Genomic DNA, 23,272 nt, shown 5'->3' on the forward strand with positions numbered 1-23,272 from the left:
GGATGAATTACTATATGGGGGATGAATTACTATGGGGGATGAATTACTATATGGGGGATGAATTACTATATGGGGAAGGAATTACTATAGGGGGGATGAATTACTATATGGGGGATGAATTACTATATGGGGGGATGAATTACTATGGGGGATGAATTACTATATGGGGGATGAATTACTATATGGGGGATGAATTACTATGAGGGATGAATTACTATGGGGGATGAATTACTATATGGGGGATGAATTACTATATGGGGGATGAATTACTATGGGGGATGAATTACTATATGGGGGATGAATTACTATATGGGGGATGAATTACTATGGGGGATGAATTTTCATACCGTTTGTTACAACATATCTTTGCGAGCAATCCTTTTCGAGGATGCTGGACATAAAGACGAAGAAAAGGAACAGACTTTGTTGCGAAAATGACATGAGAGTGGCACTTGCCAAGGTAATGCCGCGCATTTCTGAACTGGCCTCTGAAAGACAACAGCAGAAGTCACACTGATTTGCGGTAAATATTCATTATTTTGTTTTTGTGTGAAAATCATGTTTTAATGGTTTTGTTCTTTGTTCTTAATGGTTTTGTTCATTTTGTGCACCTATGTATAAATATATACCTATGTTTTGAATTTTAAAAATCATATTTTATTTTTCCAATTAAGAAGGGTTCGGTGAATGCGCATATGAAACTGGTGGGGTTCAGTACCTCCAAAAAGGTTAAGAACCACTGGATTAAATAATAATAATATTTATTATGAGCTGCACAAAATAAACAAACACAGTGCAAAACAAAACAAACCTTAACCTCCCTGGCGGTATGATTATTTCAGATTTTTGGTGCTGAAAGCGGTACCATTTTTTTGCATGGAAATATGTATTTTTTTTATTGTAGGCTGTAATTTTTAGGAAAAACTCACTGAAATCTGTCCGAACAAGAGTCTAGTAAACATCCTGGGTATGATAAAATTTGAAACACAAAATCATAAATTATAATTTAATAAATAATCATAAAAATAATATAAAAATAATAAAAAATTTAATTCAATAATATAATCAAACCAAAAACACTGAAATGTGAAATAGAGCGCCAAGTTCGCACATTGCTGAGCTCAGTCGCAAAATCGTTTTCAGTTTCTGATGACAAATTTCCCCCACGAATCATTATCACTCAATTCTGTAAGTGGTTCTGATTTACTATCGCTGTTCTCTAGCTGATCTAAACCGCTTTTGACCTAAAGGGACACTTTTTGGACGCCATGGACGTTTCTCAGTTTCCAGGCAGAAAGAACAGACAAAATGCAGGCAGGGCGCAGGACAAAGCACTAGGGACAATATGTATGTGAAATAGGTTGAAACAGCAATGTTTTACTGTGTAAAATGAAAAAAAAAAAAAATGACATTTTTTAAAATTTTTAAATTTCCCGCCGCCGGCGGCGCCGCCCGTACGTCCCGACGTCACAGGGACAGGACACAGAAGCCGGATGCCGGCATCGGCCGGAGGAGATGGCCGGGGACGCTGCAGGGGACACATCGTGGGAGCGCAGGGTAAGGTAAGTGAAGAACACATGCCGGAGCAGTGCCGCATGGTATTCCCGAGTGTAGCTCGGGGTTACCGCTTTTGGTACTGAAATGTTACCCCGAGCTACACTCGGGAATACCGCCAGGGAGGTTAAACTAATAGGTACAGGTGCAGTCAGGGCTGGAGAGGTGGAGTGGTCAGGCAGGCCGGGTCAGGAACAATCAGGCAGAAAGGTACAACGGGAGCAGGCAGAAGAATGGTCAGGAATAGCCGGGGTCAGTGCAGGCGGAGTTCTATAAGAGTCAGAGTCAAGCAGGAGAGTCAAGCAGGCAGGAGACAGGATACAGGAAACAGGGCACATGGGAAACAAACACCAAGGCACTGACTACAGGTCTGGCCATTCCTTAAATACACCTCCTGCAATCAGCCTCAGGTGATGGCTGATTGCAGGAGTGAGCTTCTGGTTGCTGAGAGCACCCACTGGCCAGCCTTGGTACGGCAGCCCACAAGGCAGGTGAGTCCCACCACCATTGGTGAGTCCATTCCTGACATACAGTGGAGTGGATGTACTGTACATAAGCCATGGTCACAAAGCTTTGCAATGCGGCATGGCAAAAATGTATCCTCTCTATTGCATTTGGTGGGCAGTACTACTCATAGAAACAACCCATTCAGATGAATGAAGGCTTCCTGCAACCAATCCCTGCTGCAACTAGCTATTGCTGTAATTTCAGTATGTCAAACTGCAGCCAACTGAATAATCAATATGACCCTGTATTTTATAATTGTGCTGTTACATGTGTCATTAGACACATTTCTAGAATATCTCTAATCTCCATTCACATGCACAGAATCTTATCACCAAAAGATTGGACAGCTGAAGCTGACTGTAAAAGGCGCCTCACACGTATTCCTTTCTAAGGTAAGTGTCTGTTTGGTGAGCTACTTGACCAATTTATGAAGGAGGTCACAGGTGGGAAATTTTACATCCAAAGCAGAAGGTCCCAAAACCACTTTCTTCAGGAAACTCTAGCTCCTCAAAATGCAGAGCACCTATTCACTCTAAATAGGCTTCAACTTTGTATTTCAATGATTTTTATTAATTTATAAACATTTAAACAAAAACAGGAGCAACAAGACACGCCTAGGCTTCAACTTTAAAACTTAAGTTCATCCTTCTTTTTGGTGTAAGACTTGGTCCCCCAAGGCCACCAAGTCTTCTCCAAAGTTCTCTTTACATTTAGGGGTGCTCTCACTTCTAAGAGTAGGGGGACTTCTCAGCAAATTCCTTCAATTTTCATAATTTTGCATTGAATCTGCAAAGTCAGTAGTTGCTTCTCTGAAACAAGGGGAGTACATGGCATGTGTGGACATCCAGGATGGCTATCTACATATTCCTATCTGACAGACAACCACTTCTTGTTTTTTGCATTGCTCTTTTGTCAATTCTCTGCTTGCGGAGTGTTCACATAGTCTTAGCACCTCTTCTCAGAACTTACGGCATGCATGTCACATACATCTAAACTACCTTTTTCTGAAGGACTCATCTCCCTTGCAGCTATCAGAAAATGTCACAAGACAACCCAAATGATCCAGACATCTGGCTGGGTAATCAATTTTGTGTCTAGTCCTAGACATATCCAAAGCAAAAGTCTTTTTACTAGAAAAGAAAGCTCTTCCTCTAAGAGCACATGCTCAAGAATTGAGATCCAAGAGACATCCTATATTTAGATTTTCCATGAGAGTCCTAGGCCTAATGGCAGACTTCTTCGAAGCAGTACCATTCACCCAATTCAATTCAACAACACTCCAACAAAATAAATGTGATTCAAAATTAATATAAGGATCCTCCTGCGCTGCCCGTAACCCCTAAAGTGCAAGAGTTGCAGCAAGCACCCAACCGTAATCCAATCAGTGTAAATAAATATAGTTAAAACATGATTCTGCGCTACTCCAAAAAATACCTTATCAAAAAATCTGACTAAATATAAAAATAAACACCCCACAGAGCACTAAATGCAATCATAAGTGAAAATAACACAAAAAATAGTAACATAAATGCAACAATAAATGACAGACCAATAAATGCTGATGTAATTAATAGTGAATTAATTTAGTACTTGAGTAAAGTACAAAATAACTAATAGTGACTAATAATCATATGTGAAATTATATATAAAGTGCAAAGTCCCAATAAGTGCATAAATCTTCAATAAACCGTGAATCAACCAGTGACCACTGATAAAGCTCCTCCACCAGCTAGCATGTGTGCTCACCTCCAGCCATGACCCACCAAGGGTCACACAGGCTTCTATTTCCATACACACAAATGCATTGGGTACACTACACATTCTATTCCAAATCAAAACATGAAGAAAAATAAATCAAATTTGTGTTGTTCCTCTAAAAAAATTTAAGAAAAGGGAATATTAGACTGTTCAAAAAAATAGCAGTGTTTGTATTCTACTTTACAAACTCAAACATTCACTATATAAACTGAAAAATGTTTGAAGATTTTGCTTTCCTTTGAATCACTTAATGAATATTTGGTTGTAGTCGCACTGTTTCTGAGAACTGCTGTACATCTGTGTTGCATGGAGTCACCCAACTTCTGGCCCCTGTGATCAGGTATTCCAGCCCAGGATGATTGGACTACATTCCACAGTTCTTCTCTATTTCTTGGTTTTGCCTCAGAAACTGCATTTTTGATGTCACCCCACAAGTTTTCTATTGGATTAAGATCCGGGGATTGGGCTGGCCACTCCATAACATCAATCTTGTTGGTCTGGAACCAAGATGTTGCACGTTTACTGGTGTGCTTGGGGTCGTTGTCTTGTTGGAACACCCATTTCAAGGGCATAAGGCAGCATGACCTCTTCAAGTATTCTGATGTATTCAAACTGATCCATGATTACTAGTATGCGATAAATAGACCCAACACCGTAGTATGAGAAACATCCCCATATCATGATGCTTGCACCACCATGCTTCACAGTCTTCACAGTGTACTGTGGCTTGAATTCAGTGTTTGGGGGTCGTCTGACAAACTGTCTCCGGCCACTAGACCCAAAAAGAACAATCTTACTTTCATCAGTCCACAAAATGTTGCGCCATTTCTCTTTAGGCCAGTCAATGTGCTCTTTGGCAAATTGTAACCTCTTCAGCATGTCTTTTTTTCAACAGTTGGACTTTGCGGGGGCTTCTTGCAGATAGCTTGGCTTCACATAGGCGTCTTCTAATTGTAACAGTACTCACAGGTAACTTTACACCTTCTTTCATGTTCCTGGAGCTGATTGTTGGCTGAGTCCGCGCCATTTTGGCTATTCTTCTATCCATTCAAATGGTCGTTTTTCGCTTTCTTCCACGTCTTTGATGTTTTGTTGCCATTTTAAAGCATTTGCGATCATTTTAGCTGAGCAGCCTATCATTTTCTGCACTTCTTTATATGTTTTCCCCTCTCCAATCAACTTTTTAATAAAGGTATGTTGTTCCTCTGAACAATGTCTGGAACGACTCATTTTCCTCAGAAATTCAGAGAGAAATGCACTGTAACCAGCATGTACAACATTTGCTGCCTTCCTTCCTTAAATAAGGGCAATAATTGCCACCTGTTTTTCAAAGAATGAATGACCTCACTAATAGAACTCCACACTGCTATTATTTTGAACATGCCCCTTTCAATTAGTGATTCAGTTACACTGAATCAGCAGCATGTTTGTCATGACTGTTGGGTCTGTTGGATTTCTATTACTCTACTACACCTGCTAGTAAATTATTTGCCATGTAGAAATATCATTTCTACCAAAAACAGTGATTGATCCGGTTAGTGATGTCTGACTACGCGAAAATCTGTATACATAATTTCCAGACCACATTTTTCATTCTTCCATGGTCCATCTATAGGCAATTATGTGCCAAGTTTAGAAAAATAGAGGATCTTATCATCTCTGCCAATTATCAGTGGTGGGATAAATTCTTCCTAGAACTATATCTCAAATACAATATTAGTCCAAGAGGACTTAGAATTACAAAAACATGTACATTTCTTAACTCTGAATTATCCAAAGAATGGTCCAAAATATCTGAATTCCATCAAATTCCATGACATCTCAACCCAACTTTAATCCCTCCTCAAAGCTCTCGTGAACATTATAACACATTTACCAGCTAAATGGTTCAAATTGCTCAAAACACATACTAAACACTTTGAGGATAACCTGATATGCACAAAATTGGGCAAAATACGTTGAGATTTTGATGATTACAATTTCAATAGAATATATTGTTGGAAAAAAAACACCCACACTACATCAATCCACGGACAACCCGCAGTCCCACTTATGACTTGTCGGCCCAAAACCACTCTCCAAAAATACACCAGACCCAAACTACATCCATCCACTCCCCCATCTACAAGTAGACATAAACCAAGGCCCAGCGGACTTCAGAACCCACCATCTAGACATGGTCCCCTTTCCCAAACAAACCATCAGGCCGAAGCCTCCTTAATACAATCATGTAAACCACCCAATAAGCTGGACAATAGAATCCTTACCAATACACCACATCTACCTACTCCCCCTAAAACAGTATTTCCTTCTCCCAACCCAACTACCAAAACCAGTCCCATCCCATCTGAGCCCACACACATAAATTCCAACACTCTTGTACCTCTCTGACCCACAACATACACCCAACGATGGTTGCAATCCCGAAGCACAACCCCAACATGCCTGCGATGACCATCCCTCCACAGTCTCATCTATTGTAGCCCTTCCTCCTTTTTTAGGAAAGACCCCTCTGTCTGCCCCAAAAAGAAAACTCACAAAAGAGGCAGAAGAGGGAGTAAACGGAGACACCACACGAAAAATGCGCAGACCAGGGGCGGACTGACCATTTGGAAACTCGGGCACTGCCTGAGGGCCCGGGGTCAGTAGGGGGCCCCATGAGATGCCCCTGGTACCTTTTTCATAGGCTTTTTTGAGTTTGGGCAAGGACACAGGGGCCTCATGATCCCCTATTGCCCGGGGGCCCCATGAGTTGTCAGTCCTCCCCTGGCGCAGACTATAAAGATTTTCAATCTGTCGAATCATGCTCTATCCCCATCAGAAACCTTACTTCTCTGTCGAGGATTAACCTTTGCCCCCTCTTCCCCTCCCAATCCTTTTACCCTATTTGTAGATTTAAACAAATTTGTCAGACAACTTACTGTAAAAAGATACTTTAACATCCAAGCTTCTAAAAATTCCAAAAATGCCCATCCAGATGACAACTCTACCTTAGCCTCCATATTAGAACTTTCCATTGATAATCTGTCCTTGAATGAATCCATCTTAGCGGATATTAAACAAGTATATACCATGGCCGATGACCAATATGTCAACCTATTAACTCAAAACCTTCCCAGTTCCCCACCCATTTCCCATACCCAATTCCACCCCAAATCTGTATTTTATCCTACATCAGCAAAAGGACCCTATATACAAAGTTTTTATCAGGTCACATACACTGAGATTCTATGTATGTGTAACATAAATAAATTGCTGCACTCAAATGTCACAACCATATAAGTAATAACATAAATGAGTCCAAATGTATAATTTAATAGTCCCAGTGTTGTGAACCATATAGTAGATCACCACGTGTCTTCAATATATTTAGTGCTTTACCACCAGGAAATGGTAGGACTCTTACCAGAACATGTGGACCCTTATAAAAGAGTCACAAACGCATGAGAATATATCCACCAAATCCCTCAGAATTGGAAGATGTTATATCATGGTACTGGAAGGAAGTGTCACCTTCAATTTGTCCCCATTCTTAATCACACGATAATACCTCTCAGTATGGTCATGCAAAGAAAGACAAAGGGGCAACCATTGCATAAAACCATAAAACATGTTTATTATCATAAAATATTTCACTCACATTCAGGTGGGCAAATCAGCGCTGTGTACAGAGTATTATCCTGTCTCCAGAAACAGGGACACTTCCTGGTGTTAGAGAGCAGCGTGAAGATGTCAGACTCACAAGCTCCAGCTGACGAGTTTCGCCACATATGATGTCGTCTGGGGTGTGGAAACGATGTGCGACCATCACCGCTGCTTTTTATACCAATCCATATAGGGAATGAGCCCCCTTAGATCAATTAGTGAAATTATAAATGGCCGCCGTGTCACCAAACCATTTATGTATGTGTAACAACTCCTCCACTTCCCACCCCCCCAATCTCTCAGTTCATGAATCCTCAGCCCTTAAACAATTATCATAAAACCCCAATTTGATAATAAAACCAGCTGATAAGGTGGAGAAATAGTAATCCAAAACAGAGAAGATTACATTAAAGAATTCCTGAGGCTACTATCTAATACCAATACATACAAAAAACTCAAGAGCGATCCCTTACCAGAATTTCAAAACACAGGACACAACCTCATTGAGAAAGCTTTCAAAGATGGCATTATTAACACATCTGAAATTTTTGTTTCTCAAACAAAAATTCTATCATAGACCATATTTCTATCACCTTCCCAAGATTCATAAAAACTCCACACAACCACCTGGACGACCCATGGTAGCTGCCATGGGTTGTGTCACTAGCTTTCTTTCCAAATACATAGACCATTTTTTACAACCTATGGTACAAAATCTTCCCTCATACATTAGCGATGGCATCCACCTGTGCCAGATGCTGAAAACATACTCTTGGGAACCTACCTACCTCTGGCTCTGTCTAGATGTCAATTCCCTATACTAATCCATACCACATGAGATAGGTCTACAGGCAGTATGCTATTTCATTAATGCTGATTCACTTTTGTATCCCCGACAGGCCCAATTCATTCTTGACACCACAGAATGTTGTTTAACCCACAATTACTTTGAGTTCTTAGGAGATTTATGTCTCCAAACACATGGCACGGCCATGGGAGCCAACTTTGCCCCCACATATGCCAACCTGACCATGGGTCTCTGGGAACAATTATACATCTGGAAAAATAACCCTTTCAACAGTCACTTAATCTTCGATGGTCACTACATAGATGACATCATCATTATCTGGGATGGGCCCTCCACACAAGTCATACCTTTTATCCAACATTGCAACAACAACCATATGGGACTATCCTTTGCCTCGGTTTGCGATTCTGACAAATTGGCATTTTTAGACCTTGAACTTTGCCATGATGCTACTACAGTTTTTTCTCAAAATTACACTAAACCCACAGCAGGCAATTCCCACCTAAATTAAAAAATCTGCCATCACCCCGATGGAAAAACAATATCCCTAAAAGCCAATTCTGTCGTCTTAAACACAACTGCAACAGAGAACAGGAATACATCACTCACAGCCAATTGCTCAAAAACAAATTTCTTGATAAAGGTTACCCTGACACCCTAATCGAGGAAGCCTTTTCTTTGTCCCTTTGTACCCACCACCCAGAACACTGCACCCAGCCCAGAAACAGTTTCCCTAAGATATACCACACAATTCCAAAACCAATTTAAAAATTGAGCTCATACTCCAAAGACATTGGTCAATATTACAAAAGGACCCACACCCCACATCTGTCATCACAGCCAAACCCAAAGTAACCTACAGATGAGCCAGAAACTTAAAAACCAAAATAGCCCCCAGCGAAATCAAATGACTTCCCACCACAATCTCCACCCACCTTACTTTCTTAAACATCAAGGGCATGTTCCAATGTCGCAAACCTAAATGTCTCATCTGTAAACATGTTACTAACGGTCAAAAAGAGTTCCACGCAAATGGGAAGAACTATTGTCAGGGTCCTGTCCATGGCAGAAGTTCTGGAAGATCTGGCATTTCTGCAAGTACTCTGCATGGCCGCAGAAGGACACATCAGCCTCAGTTTGGTGCCAGACAGCCTTTATAAGGAGGCTCATCACTTCTTCAAGTTGCTGGATGATCTCTAGCTCCCTGTGCCCTGTTCCTGTTTCCTGTGACTTTGACCCGTGATTTCCTGTTACCGACTCGGCTTGCTCCTGGACCTGTCTACTCTGCCTTACCCCTGATCTGACCTCGGCCTGGCTTACGGATTCTTTCTCTCTCTTGCTCCCCTGTGTATGACCTCGGCTATCCCATCTGACTACGTCTGCTCTGATTCCCATCTGGTACCTGACCTTGGCTTAAACCGACTACCCAGTAAACATCTAAATCCCGGAAGGGCTTGCATACCATGCACAGGCTCCTCCTGTCTGCAGACCTATATCCGTGCACCATCTGTGCTTTTGAGTGGACCACCAACCAGCACTCCTACAGGCAACCTGTGCAACTTTGGGCCTGACTCCCGCTGTCCCACTCTCAGGGGAGTCCGGAACTCAGCTGCAAGGGAACCCCTCTCTCTTTTGGCCTCCATCACCAGGTACATGATAACCAGGGGCGGACTGACCATTTGGAAACTCGGGCAGTGCCCGAGGGCCCGGGGTCAGTAGGGGGCCCCATGAGATACCCCTGGTACCTTTTTCATAGGCTTTTTTGAGTTTGGGCAAGGACACAGGGGCCCCATGATCCCCTATTGCCCGGGGGCCCCATGAGTTGTCAGTCCGCCCCTGGTGATAACTATCCTATAGCAGACTTTTTCAACTACTCCAGCCAATTTGTAGTGTACTGTCTCACTTGCCCATATGGCTTACTTTATTTCAGACATACCATCCGTACCCTCCGTAAAAGATTTGGTGAACACAGAAGACTAGTAGAGGACGGTTCAGATTCACATCATGTGCCCCAACATTTTTGGAGAACCACTCCAAATGCTCAGAAGGCCTGAAAGTATGTGTAATTGAACCCATACATTCCAGCTTCCCCACAGTAGAAAGCTTCAAGTGCCTGTGTGAAAGGGAGACCTACTGGATTTACTCCAAGGGAACAGTAACCCCTGGAGGGCTGAATGAAGAGCTGGAGATCAGTACCATTCTTTAACAAAACATACACCATAACGCCTGATACCCTTTGGTAATGTTCATTATGCCTTCACACTGCCCGTCATGCAATTCCATTTACATCTATCACCATGTCCCCATAACCATCTTGAACATACTTATTGCCAGTGTCATGTATATGGGTCATACACGTGTATCATAACCATCCACTATATTTTCCTTTAGGTCTAAAGATCTGCACGCATGCGCTCATTTTCCACATCTATGTAGGCAAGCATGTATATTCCAACATATTCCTATAAACGTAGCCATATCCAAACCTCAAAATAAGCACATATGTGCATCTACATTTTCCATTCAGCTATTTCCATCACACACGTATCTCCAACGGCAACATAGGTTACATTTATTCACTCCTTTATTCATCTTTTAATTACATATCATCATGTTCCATCCATTCATTTATCCTTGATTCGGTTACCAATCTGAACCAGCACGCTGACCAATTTTGATTTTTATCCTAAATTTATCCCTCTCTTTTAATTTTTATTATTATCCTGAATTTATCCTTATTTTTTAATTTTATATCAACATGTTCCATCCATTCATTTTTCCTTGATCCGGTTATTAATCTGAACCAGCATGCTGAACAATTTTTTACTATCATGTTGAATTATCCTCATCTGCATTTTTATGCTTTATTTTGTTTTTGCTGCTTAATACTAGTTTTGACATATTATTCCAATCCTCTGCTCATTTTACTTTTCATTATTCAATTATCTGTTGTTTTATATATATTTTCAATACTTCTTATAACGCTGTGGACCCTTATTGTCGTTTTCATATGTATTAGTTTTCACACATGTACATAGTGCTAAAGGTAATTTCTATGTATTAACATATGCAATATACATCTTTTCTCTTAGTTTTATTACATTTCATCGAGTTTTCAATTCTTTAACTGTCCACTTTTTTTTTTAAAGTACGCAAACGTGCAACTATAACAAAAAACCCGTAAGTGTTCACAAAAAAAGTGCAAGTGCAAAACACCACACGAAAAAGTGCACTTAGGGGTGTGCTTTGTCCTTCCCCCGAAGGGGATGGACCACTACCCTGATCCCCCGGGGCACGAAGCTCCTGACAGGGACAAGGTTTCCATTTGGTCCTCCTGGCCAAAAGGCCTGGTGGACCACCGTTCCTTGTGTCCAGCCGAAGCCAGACACCCAGTACTTGGTCAGGGGGCTCTCCCGAAGAGAAAACCCCCTAGGGACAGGGGAGGAAGGAACCAAAAGGCCACACATCCTCCCCCTAGACTTCAGGGCAGGCCCGAGGACCCACACCCTCCATCCTGTGAGAAAAACACACACATAAGTAAAGAAAAAGTGACAAAACGTGGGAGGTGTTAAAATAAATAGACAATAAAAAAGTGGTCGTGCCAATTGTGCACAGACGAGGCCCTGAGGCCTGTAGCAAAAATTTCTCTGGTCCTAGCCAAAAGGTCTGGTCCTAAGGGCGCTGTGCAGAAAAAGTGGTAAAACAGTGACCATATGCCATCTTCACACTGTGGGGTCCCACACCCAGGTGTTACTAGTGACACCCCTGAGGCGACTACTCAGGGGGCACTGGTTTGCGGACTCTCTGCCTTCCCGACCCCTGGCCAGACAAGGTAGATCCGTCCAAATCAGGAGGAACTGGGTCCTTCTGGTCTCCTCGGGAGAATTACTCACGGGCCCCAACTACTCGTGGGCACCACGCTTTCTGTCCCCCGGTACTAGCCGTCCAGACCCCCATCATTCCAGCAGGGGTACTATACAACCAGTCATCCCCGCAAAGCTAGAATGACCATGGAGCACCCCTACTGGACACTGATAAGAACAGATACTACACTTGATCTTAGCCAAAAGGCCGAGAAGCTACCGAGAATTCTTTAACTGTCCACTCCTGCACTTAATGATAGCCCTCTTGCCGTGGGTTGTTTACTCCTCAAGCTGTGTCTGCCTGTAGGAGGAGTTCCCTTACTCCTCCCCTCGCTGAGAGTATAAATACCTAACATCAAGATGGCGTCCTTACAGCCTGATGGGGGAGCATGCACGCTCTGAACGCGCGCCAACCCTCACCATCACGTGACCGGAAGTGACGTCTCAACTGAGGGAACCCCGGAACTAGGAGGATGTGCTGGAAGCCACCAGCACCACCGCTAGATGCCGGTGATCACCATCCACCCTGAGGCTTCACACTCCTTCACTACAGCGGATGCCTATTAATTTACAAGCACAAACCTACTTATGCTTTGTGAGTGGCCTGTATCAGTACACTTTTTATCTATTAAAAAGCTTTCATGCTGCATTTAGAGAGCGCCACCTCTTTCTTCCTGATTACCCACTGATTATGGCCCATGGAGAGAGCAGATCTCTAATGATGGACAACAACGTGATGAATGCTGAGAGCGAGGCTTGGCTTAATTCTCTGCACAAAGACAATAAATCTTCCCTTCTGGAGTGGATGGAAAAATGTAATATTAATTTTGTACAGGTTACTGGGCAGAGGAAATATGGTGGCCCTCATGCGGAGTGGGTTGGAGAAGCTCCCCTATTTGGGACAGGAATATTTATCAACAATCTCCCTAAAGAAATCTATGAAGATAAACCAATTCCACTTTTCAGACTGTTGGAATATTGTATGAATGTTGTCTTATGATGGACAGATTATACAAGTGAAAGGAAACACCTGAAAGACAGCATGTGTAATGGACTTTGTGTATTCAGGGGTGGGTTTGTTGCTGGGCTGTCTGTGGTGGGCTCCCTGATTAATTACATCATTGACTGGATGCCTGGCTGTTGATTATCTTAATTAGATCACTGTTAGCTGTTGGCTGTACTGTTGTAATCAAGCTCTTACCTAATCAGTGTGGGATTTATATCTCAGTGTGTAATATTTGTTTTATTGTTCATGTGGGGGCACTGCCCTATTTCTGGAGTGTGTAAAAACCTGTGTTTTCTGTTCAATAAAGATAAAACACAAAAACCTGCGCATAGATATAACCATGCTACAAATGCAAAAAAAAACAAGTAAAACAGAAAAGCAGCTTGCACACAAAAGGCGGTATTACAAAAATGAACGAAAGAAATGCAGCGCTAATTATATTGCATAGAAATGTCAGAAGTAAAAATCCATATAAGTCCTCAAGTGAATATAACAAGTTGCAGGAGAAGATTCTGATGTCACAGGCTGTCACCATACACCTGAAAACATTAGCCCCTTACCGGACATTTAGAACGTATAACACCGGTCAATATGCGCAGTGTGATAAGGAATCAGTATGGCAGGTAGTCTTCAATAGAAATCTTCCCCCTGATAAAGGATGGTTCCTCCTTTTTAAAGATCTCCAAAACTTACAAAAACAAAAATATGTCCAGAACGTGGTGACGTCACATGCCGAAGCTCCACCCAACATGTTTCGTCATCCGGAAGACGTTGTCAAGGGTTTCTGTTTGGCATCTCAGCTATTCTCATCTAGTCTTGGATGCAATACCTAGCTATAATACCTTTGTCCTGTGTCCCAGTGGTTCTCTGACATAATCACCCAATCAGGGTGACAGGAGTTCCATCACAATAACATACATAAGTCTCTCAGGCTGGGAAGAAGTGTACCAATGACTTAAAGTGCAAGGAGCATGGTCACTGAGGAAAGCCAAGCTTCTCATCCACATCTTTGAACTCAAAGCAGTCATGTTGGCTCTGCAGCAATGGACTCCCTTTCTGAAGGGGCACCCAATCAGAGGACAGTTAGACAATGTCAAAGCATTTGCTTACATCAACCATCAAGAGGCAGAACCTTGGACCCTCTGGCTCTAGCCTCAGATGCCTTGATAACTCCCTTGTCTCAGTTCAGGCAAATTCATGCCTTCCCTCCAGTGAAAATCTTACCTCGTCTGCTCAAGAAGACAGAGCACAATGGGAAAACAGTGATTCTAATTGCACCAAACTGGCTCAGAGGAATCTGGTACACAGACATACTAGCAGAAGACCCCTGGCCTATTCACAGCAGGCCAGATCTGCTATTTCAAAGCCTTCTTTACCTTCCTGCTTCTCAGTCCCTGGCTTTAACAGCATAGTTATTGAAACCCAGGTGTTAAAGGAAAGAGGGGTTTCTAAGTCTGTAATTCCTACCTTGCTAAAAGCAAAAAAGCCTTTTCCAGGAAGAAATATTATCACACCTGGAAATATTTTTTTGCCTGATGTGAACAGAGATACTTCAATCCCAGAGATTACTCTGTATCTCACATTCTGGCCTTCCTGCAAACAGTTCTTCACAAGAAGTTTGCCTTAATTACTCTTAAAGGTCAGGTCTTTGCCTTATCCATTTATTTTCAAAGACCTCTGGCTTTGTTCTCCCTTGTAAACATCTTTTTTTCAAGATGTATCTTGTATTAGGACCCCTTTCCAGAATGCTGTACTTCCTTGGGATCTCAGCCTGGTTCTCTCTGCCCTGCAAAAAACATTCTTTGAACCTATCAGGGATAACCAACTATGAGATCTTTCATGTAAAGTAGCCTTTATGGTCTCTGTTATGTCTTCCAGACTTGTCTCTGAACTGGTGGCCCTTTCCAGTAAAGAGGCTTTCCTCATACTTCACAATGACAATGTTGTCTTACGAACAAGGCCATCCTTTCTTCTGATTGGTCTCCTCATTCCTCCTCATTGAGGAGATTGTCCCCCTCATCCTTCTGCACTGCTCTTAAGTATCCAAAGGAAATCTCTCTACATTTCCTGGATGAGATCAGAGCTGTTAGAATATACCCCAAGGCTACAGCTCCAATCAGACTGATGCATTGCCTCTTAGTCCGATTCTCTGGACTGGATGAGGGACAACCTGCTTCAAAGTCCACCATTGCACAATAAACACAAAATCTGATTGCAAGAGCTTGCATTCTCAGAAAGAAATCTCCCCGTGTACTCTTACATGCCCATTTTACCAGATTGGTGGGAGGTTTTGGGAACTTTGGCACAAAGCCTCTGTAACCCAGATGTGTAAGGCCGACACCTGGTCTTCTGTTCATACTTTATCAAAGTTTTACCAGATGGACATCCAATCTTCTGCTTATCTAGCTTTTGGCTGCAAAGTTCTTACAGTGGCTTTCTGGGTTGGATCTTCTGACCCTTGTTGTCCACAGTTCTGTTTGTCTCGTTGTTGTCCACCCTTCCTATTCATTGCTTGGAGACTTCTTATGATGTATGAATATTCTGCCTGTGTTCCATACTGTACAATTAAGATAGGAGGAATTTTGACTTATCTGTAAATTTCATATCTTGCAGTACAGTACAGGACAAAGGCCACCCTCCCTTCCATTCCTTGGTTTACTCTCCATTGTTGCTACAAAACTGGGGTCTCACTGAGTGCGGTAGGGTTATAGGGGAGGAACCCAGGGGACATGTCCTCTAAACATTTGCAGTGCGCATTCACCTGAAGGTACATGCCTATAACCCATGGTGTATGAACATTCTACCTGTGCCCTGTACTGTACTCCAAGATATGGAATTTACAGGTAGGTAATCAAAATTATTCTTTTATGGTGGCTTGGATAACTGTTATATTTTAATCAATATCCACAAAGCTGACAGTCAAATAAATTGAATATTTTATAAAGAAAATATCAAAAATATTGCAATCAATAAATCAGCATTGCAGTCAGGCAACTCGAACTTTTAAAGAAAGACCAACAAAGGCAGCTTGTTTTTTCTGTTCTTGCAGGTTAACAAAAATAATTTTATGGAATTTTTACTCCAAGCAAATACCCATAAGCCAGTTTTTAAAGGTAAGTCAGTTTGATTTTTAAGTGATATTAAAGGCAATTTTTAAAAAAATAACAAACACATCATACTTACCTGCTCTGTAGAAGTGGTTTTGCACAGAGCAACCCAGATCCTCCTCTTCTCAGGTCCCCTTACGGTTCTCCTGGCCTCTCCCTCCTGTCAAATTCCCCCACAGCAAGCAGCTTGCTATGGGGGCACGCAGGCTTGCTCCCAAGCTGCTGCTCTGCATGCCCATTCACACACAGAGCCGTGGCTCGCCCCCCCCCCCCCTTCACTGGCTCATTGGAAGTGATTAATGGCGCCTGCTGCTTTCTAGCCAATGAGTAAGGAGTGTCCCTGGAAAGCCGAGGCTCTCATGCACAATACTGGATCTCGATGGGGTTCAGGTGAGTATTGGGCAGGGTGGGAGGACTGCTGCACACAGAAGGTGTTTTACCTTCATGCATTGAATGCATGAAGGTGAAAAAACATGGGTACCAGGGGTATTTAAATAACAAAAACACTTAAGAAAAGGGAAGATGTATCACCGATAACAAACAATTATTTACTTTCTCTTCACTCACAAACCTGACAGCTGAAATTTGATTGGTTGCTATTGGCACCTTTATAGAGGAGATTTACCGATGCTCTAAAGTAGTGATGGGCCATTTGTTAAACACACAAACAGTAGAGGCATTCGGTGGGCTGTTTGCCCGCCATGCTCCACAATCCACTGCACCTGACCTTTGGCCAATCACAGGGCATGATGACATCATTGGTGTCAGTGGGAGGAATGGTGCCCCATCATTGGTGTCAGTTTGAGGAATGGCAACCCATCATTGATGTCAGTTTGAGAAATGGTGCCCCATCATTAGTGTCAGTGGGAGGAGTAGTGCCCCATCATTGGTGTCAGTTTGAGGAATGGTGTCCCATCATTGGTGTCAGTGGGAGGAATAGTGCCCCATCATTGGTGTCAGTTTGAGGAATGGTGCCCCATCATTGGTGTCAGTGGGAGGAATAGTGCCCCATCATTGGTGTCAGTATGAGGAATGGTGCCCCATCATTGGTGTCAGTGGGAGGAGTAGTGCCCCATCATTGGTGTCAGTTTGAGGAATGGTGCTCCATGATTGATGTCAGTGGGAGGAATAGTGCCCCATCATTGGTGTCAATATGAGGAATAGTGCCCCATCATTGGTGTCAGTTTGAGGAATGGTGCCCCATCATTGGTGTCAGTGGGAGGAATAGCAGCCCATGATTGGTGTCAGTTGTGGATGGAATAGTGTCCCAAGGGCTGGATAGAGGTAGGCAAAAGTCCACATCTGGCCCCAGGGCCACAGTTTGGAGACCACTGGTCTAACCTATTCTTGTCAAGGCACTGAGTACCTCTTGGGCTTTTAGTTATTAGGCAATTGTTTCTCAAATTTGCAAGGCTGCCACCTCGTTTTCAGTTCACACGTTTTGTAAGTATTACCAGGTAGAATATGCATAGGCCTCTTTAGATGCCAGTTTTCAGCTTAAAGTCCCTCAGGCAGCTGCAGGATGTCCTTGGTTTTATTCCGTCTGTGTGCCTGTTGGTTGGCATTTTGTTTGCTGTGTTGCCCTCCCCTTAGTTGGACTGGTTTTGGATGTCCCAGTTGTCTCAGATTTATAGAATCCCATGTCATTTAATGAACAATAAAGACAACAGAATTTTTGTACTTACTGTAAACTTTGTTAGTTGAATTTGGGGGACAAAGGTACCCCCCCCCCCTCCCGTAAGTATCTTAACTCCCACGTACTGTTTTATTGCAAAACTGAAGCTTGCTGAGAATGGGAGGGATTATACCTGGCTGACCACAACTTTTTTTGTTTGCAAATGTCCAATATCCCTTGTAGGCAGATGTAGAACCTAATTTTCTCAAATTAACTGAAATCTGTGCCCTTCAATAAATTGCAAAAACAGATTTTACGTTAAGTACAAACAAAACTCTCTTCCAGTTTTGGAAAGAGTAGGAAAACATTAGAATCTCCGTCAAGATTTGTACTGCTGTCTATGTCCCCCCTAGGTAGATTTGTTCTGGTGACCATGGTCACCGAGACAGAACATGATGGGAAAGCCAAAATGTTACAGTTGTCACCAGAACATAAGATGAGGCAACTCTTTTAAAAATGGAAATGTGTTCTAGTCAGGGCTGCTGATAGAAACCACGGGACCCCATACAGCCAACCTGATAGGAGCGACCCCTCCCCCACAGTTTACCATGCTTAATTTATGAATGAACACAACAAGTGAACGGTACTGATCACTCCCCCCAAAAAAACCCCAAAACAAACAGTTTACTATGCTTCCGTTATGAATGAACACAGTGAGTGATTGGTACCAATCACCAATCGGGAGTCACTTTGGGTGGGGGGCCCATGGAACCCAGCTGACTTTGGAGAGGTGGGGAGACCCCTATCTCAGCTCCCCATATCCCTATTATGTGTAAGTCACCCTGTGCCTGTTAGGGGTACAGGTTGATCTGTCCTAATATTGTGTAGACATGTCTAGGAGATAGGTGGGGTGGGGATTGTTTGGTGTTGTGTGGCTGCATCCCATTGTTCTATTGTTTGTCTTGCTTGGAAGCAAACTATTATGGGATGTATGTGTTTATGTGTATTAGCTTAGTGGGAGGGTGTCTCCAGCAGCCCTCCCTCCTCATGGGACTGTCTGCTGGTGTGAAGTTTGAATACCTGTGAGTCTCTTGTTACTAAATGTAGATTGCCCCGCCCTGTGTCATTATGCAGGGAGGGGGGACTGTCCCCTGAGTGTATATATCTGGTATCTGTGTTGAAATAAAGTAGTCTGCCTCCTGATTTACTTCAAGACTGGTATCATCACTATTGTATGGTCGGCTGTGGTGTCTGTTGTCGGTGTTCGGAAAGGGAAGCGATAGTCTATCGGAAGTACCCAAGCGCAGTCTGGGGTTGGTTCCGTTACACAATTACTCGTTGTGTTAATTCAAGAAAGAAAGCGGATGGTAAATGTGACATATTTACCAGACCTTTCCCCCACTCTCTATCCTGAACGATCTTATTATGTGATTGCTGCTGCCAGTGGGAAGGAGGAGGACGGAAGCCAACAGCACTGTAGGTGTGGGGGCACACAGGGGGAAACATGTAGTTCACTGGGAGGGTGATGGGTGTAGCGGAGGGCAATAACTGGAACTGATCCCCTGTATGGTTCTCTGTACAGCAGCTGAAAGCCAGTTGGAAGGAGAGGAGGAGAAGTCAGCTTTGAGCTGCTGCAGAGAGAGCCATACAGGGGATCGGTTATAGTAATTGCCCCCCCCCCTCCACTGTGCTGATCACCCTCCCTGCCCACATCAAATTCACCCTGCTGGCCTGGGCCCCATACAAGAGGATTGGTGGTACCCCCTTATCCACAACCCTGGTTCTAGTTGCTGTTCAAGAGAATTACCCTCAATCTGTATAGATTTCCTCATACTTGAATCAATAAAAGCTGCTAATTGTAAGCACCCCTGTCAGTGTTAAGTGGTTTGTCTTATCCATATAAACGTATAGATTCTGCTGGAGACCTTGTGCTTTTGAAGAACAACAGACTTGCTGGTTGGATCACCAGATGAAAGTAGAAGAAAGCAAGTCTTAAAAGGAAAAAAAATGCAGCCATCACCCTCCCTCTTAGATTGTAAACTCTGATGAGCCGGGCCCTCTGATTCCTCTTGTACCAAATTGTATTGTAACTGTAATGTCTGCCTTCATTTTGTACAGCGCTGAGCAAACTGTTGGCGCTATATAACTCCTGTATAATAATAATACTTTATATTGCATTAATGGAAGAGAAAAAAAAAATGAAATGACAGGGAATTTTACCCTTTGCTACTCTATCCAAAACTCCAAATCTAATCCAAAATTTTTTTTTTATCTATTCATACACTCGGATACGTGGTGAAACATTTGCAACATTACAAAACAAGTTCAGTTAATAAATAGCTAAATGCTACTAGATACATCGTGACCTGGATAAATAAAACTATGGCAAATATACTAAAAGTTAATTTTCCATATAGCTTGATGAAGCAATATTAATTTCAATCATCCAATTATGTACAAGAGACATAAATGACGATTTCTTTAAATTCCTCCCTGATCAGGTGCTCAGAATGAACACAGGTTAAGAAAAAAATGTGACTACTTTTGGTATTTTGCCCCCATCAAGTAGTAAAGGAAGGATGGATCAGGATGGCAAACTCAAACCATGCACTTTAAAAAACAAGTCAGCAAATGAAACGCCAATATTTGTCTCTTGGTTGTTTGTAGAGAAAACCGTTTGTGTTCTCTTTCGTGATGGAGAAGTTGTAGGGTGGAGGGAACCATATTTCACATTTCACGTACCTGAACATTTGGTCATCTATTCTGACAAATGTTATTATTTCTTGTTGAAAAACTGTTGTGTATGAATTTCTCAGTGACCCATGCTCAATACTGTTTTATAAAATCTCTTCTACTACTGGCAGTTTTAACCTTGCTTTACTTTTCTTTTCTTTTGAATGTAAACACTTTCAAATGAATCTGTCAAGAAAGAAATATAGGAGATTCCATTCCTAAGTTGATATGGAAAATTTAAAAGTCATTCTTATTCTTGCTTCACAATTTGAAAAACCATGCAGATATCAGATGTAAGGATGCTTCACTGGCAGCATGCTCATTAGGGGTCAGTGACTCAGTAAATAATTGATGGAATATTAACCACTTGCCTACCGGGCACTTTCACTCCCTTCCTGCCCAGGCCATTTTTCAGTTTTCAGCGCTGACGCACTTTGAATGACAATTGTGCGGTCATGCGACACTGTACCCATATGAAATTTAAAAACATTTTTTCACACAAATAGAGCTTTCTTTTGGTGGTATTTACTCACCACTGGGTGTTTTTTGTTTGCGCTAAATAAAAAAAAAGCAAGAGATTAAAAAAAAGTTTTTCTTTGTTTCTATTATAAAATTTTGCAAACAGGTAATTTTTCTCCTGTGTGCTTTGATGAGGCTGCATGGATAGGCAGCACTGATGGGTACTAGTAGGCAGCACTGATGGGCACTGATTAGGTGGGTGGCAGGGATAAGCAGCACTGATTGGCACTGATAGGAGGAACTGATAGGAGGCACTAATGATGCTGTACTGATAGGCGGCACTGCTGGGCGGCACTGATGGGTGGCACTGCTGGGTGGCACAGGTAGGTGGCACTGATGGGTACAGGTGGGCTGCACTGATGAGTACAAGTGAGCAGCACTGCTTGGCACAGGTGGGCGGTACTGCTGGGCACTGAAACGTGTCACAGTGCACCTTGGGTATCTGACGTCATCACGGCCACGCCCGTCGTTGCATTCCAGTGTGCATTCCACCCGGCTGTGAGTGAGGATGTGCGCGCCAGCCTGCTCCACAGCTGTTCCCCTCCAGCCACCACGCTGCTCCAGTGGCAAGCTGACTACTCCATACCCCACACCGATGACAGCTCTTCACCCTGGATACCCACCTTACCGATGTTTACACCAACCACGGTTTTTATGCTAATACTTACCTTATCTATTTTTATGTATTTTTATTTTATTTATTTATTTCAGGTACTTATATAGCGCCATCAATTTACGCAGCGCTTTACGTATATATTGTACATTCACATCAGTCCCTAACCCTCAAGGGGCGTACAATCTAAGGTCCCTAACTTACATTCAATTTAGACAGGAGCCAATTAACCTACCAGCATATCTATGTGAGTGTTCCTACCTTTACTCCTGAATAAAGTGATATACTGCACTTAGAGGCGCTTCCTCTCCTTCTTTCACTGATCATCAGTGCCCTGATGATCAGTGCTGATCCCTTCTCTGACAATTGCCGGTTCTTGGCAGTACTTTCCTCACGCTGTGACAGCGTGAGGAAAGTGCAGCCAATAACCGGCAACTGCATTTACCGGTGATCTGCTGTGGACACAGCTGATCACGTGGTAAAAGGCCGCCGAGATTGGCCGTTTACCATATCCCATGATCAGCTATGTCTGTAGGACACATCGATCACCGGCGGCGCTGGGTGCGCACAGCGGGCATGTTCTGGAATGACGTCCATGAACATCGCCCCAGAACCAGACAACCGCACTGTATCCGACCTTTGGTTTGGGAACTGGTTAATGCTGCAACCTCTTTTTTCGTCCCCATAGGTGTGCGCAGCGTATTGCATTAGGGTGTGCACTGCAAAGCTCAAACGCACATGCGTGTAGGGCAGTGGATGGTGTCAGTAGGGCAGTAGGACAGTGGATGGTGTCAGTCAGTAGAGCAGTGAACAGGTCAGCAGGACAGTCAATGTTGTCAGTAGGGCAGTGGACTTTGTCAGTAGAGCAAAAGACGGTGTCAGTGAAGAAGTGGACAGTGTAAGTAGGGAACTGGATGGCGTCAGTAGTTTTTTATGTTTATTATTTTATTTTTTTACAATTTTTTTTTTATATAACTTTTTTACACTTATTTAGGAGCCCCGTTGGGGGGCTTTGGAACAATATCAGAGGACTAAATAGACCCCTGATGTCGCACTTTTGAGACAAAAAAGGGACTGAGTTCAGAGATTCCCAGTCCCTTTCTCTGAAGCCTCAGCTGCACTGGACAGTGAATGAATGGGAAGTGGCTCTGTGCTGACTGGCTTCCGGTTCATTTACAAACTGAAGCATAGTAAACACAGTTTACTATGCTTCAGTTATGAATGAATACAGTGAGTGATTGGTACCGATTACTCACTGTGTTCATTCAAAAAAGGAAGGGGACGGGTAAATGACATGGGGGGCATGGGCAGCAGGGGGAATCTGCGTCGCACATGCAGCACACCCCGTTCACACGCCTATGTTTGTGTCTTATAAACAACTCATCTACAGCAACTCCCATATTTGTATCTTGGCAGAACCACCACTCACTTTCTAATGGTGACGGAATGAAGATATAATACACACAGTTACAGTTGACCTATATTAAAAGCTCAATGAAGTAATTTTCATAGTCCTAGCTCCATTTTCCTGGTAACTCAGTTGC

General features: G+C 42.8%; 1 pseudogene; it reads right to left on the reverse strand.

The window, feature by feature from the left end:
- Positions 1 to 12,237: 12,237 nt before the first annotated feature.
- LOC149473217 (U2 spliceosomal RNA) lies at positions 12,238 to 12,355 on the reverse strand (annotated as a pseudogene).
- Positions 12,356 to 23,272: the final 10,917 nt, after the last annotated feature.

The sequence above is a fragment of the Staurois parvus genome, unplaced genomic scaffold, assembly GCF_062004578.1.
Source record: "Staurois parvus isolate SC_StPar_1 unplaced genomic scaffold, SC_StPar_1.0 ptg000018l, whole genome shotgun sequence".
In the NCBI taxonomy this organism is placed as follows: Eukaryota; Metazoa; Chordata; class Amphibia; order Anura; family Ranidae; genus Staurois; species Staurois parvus.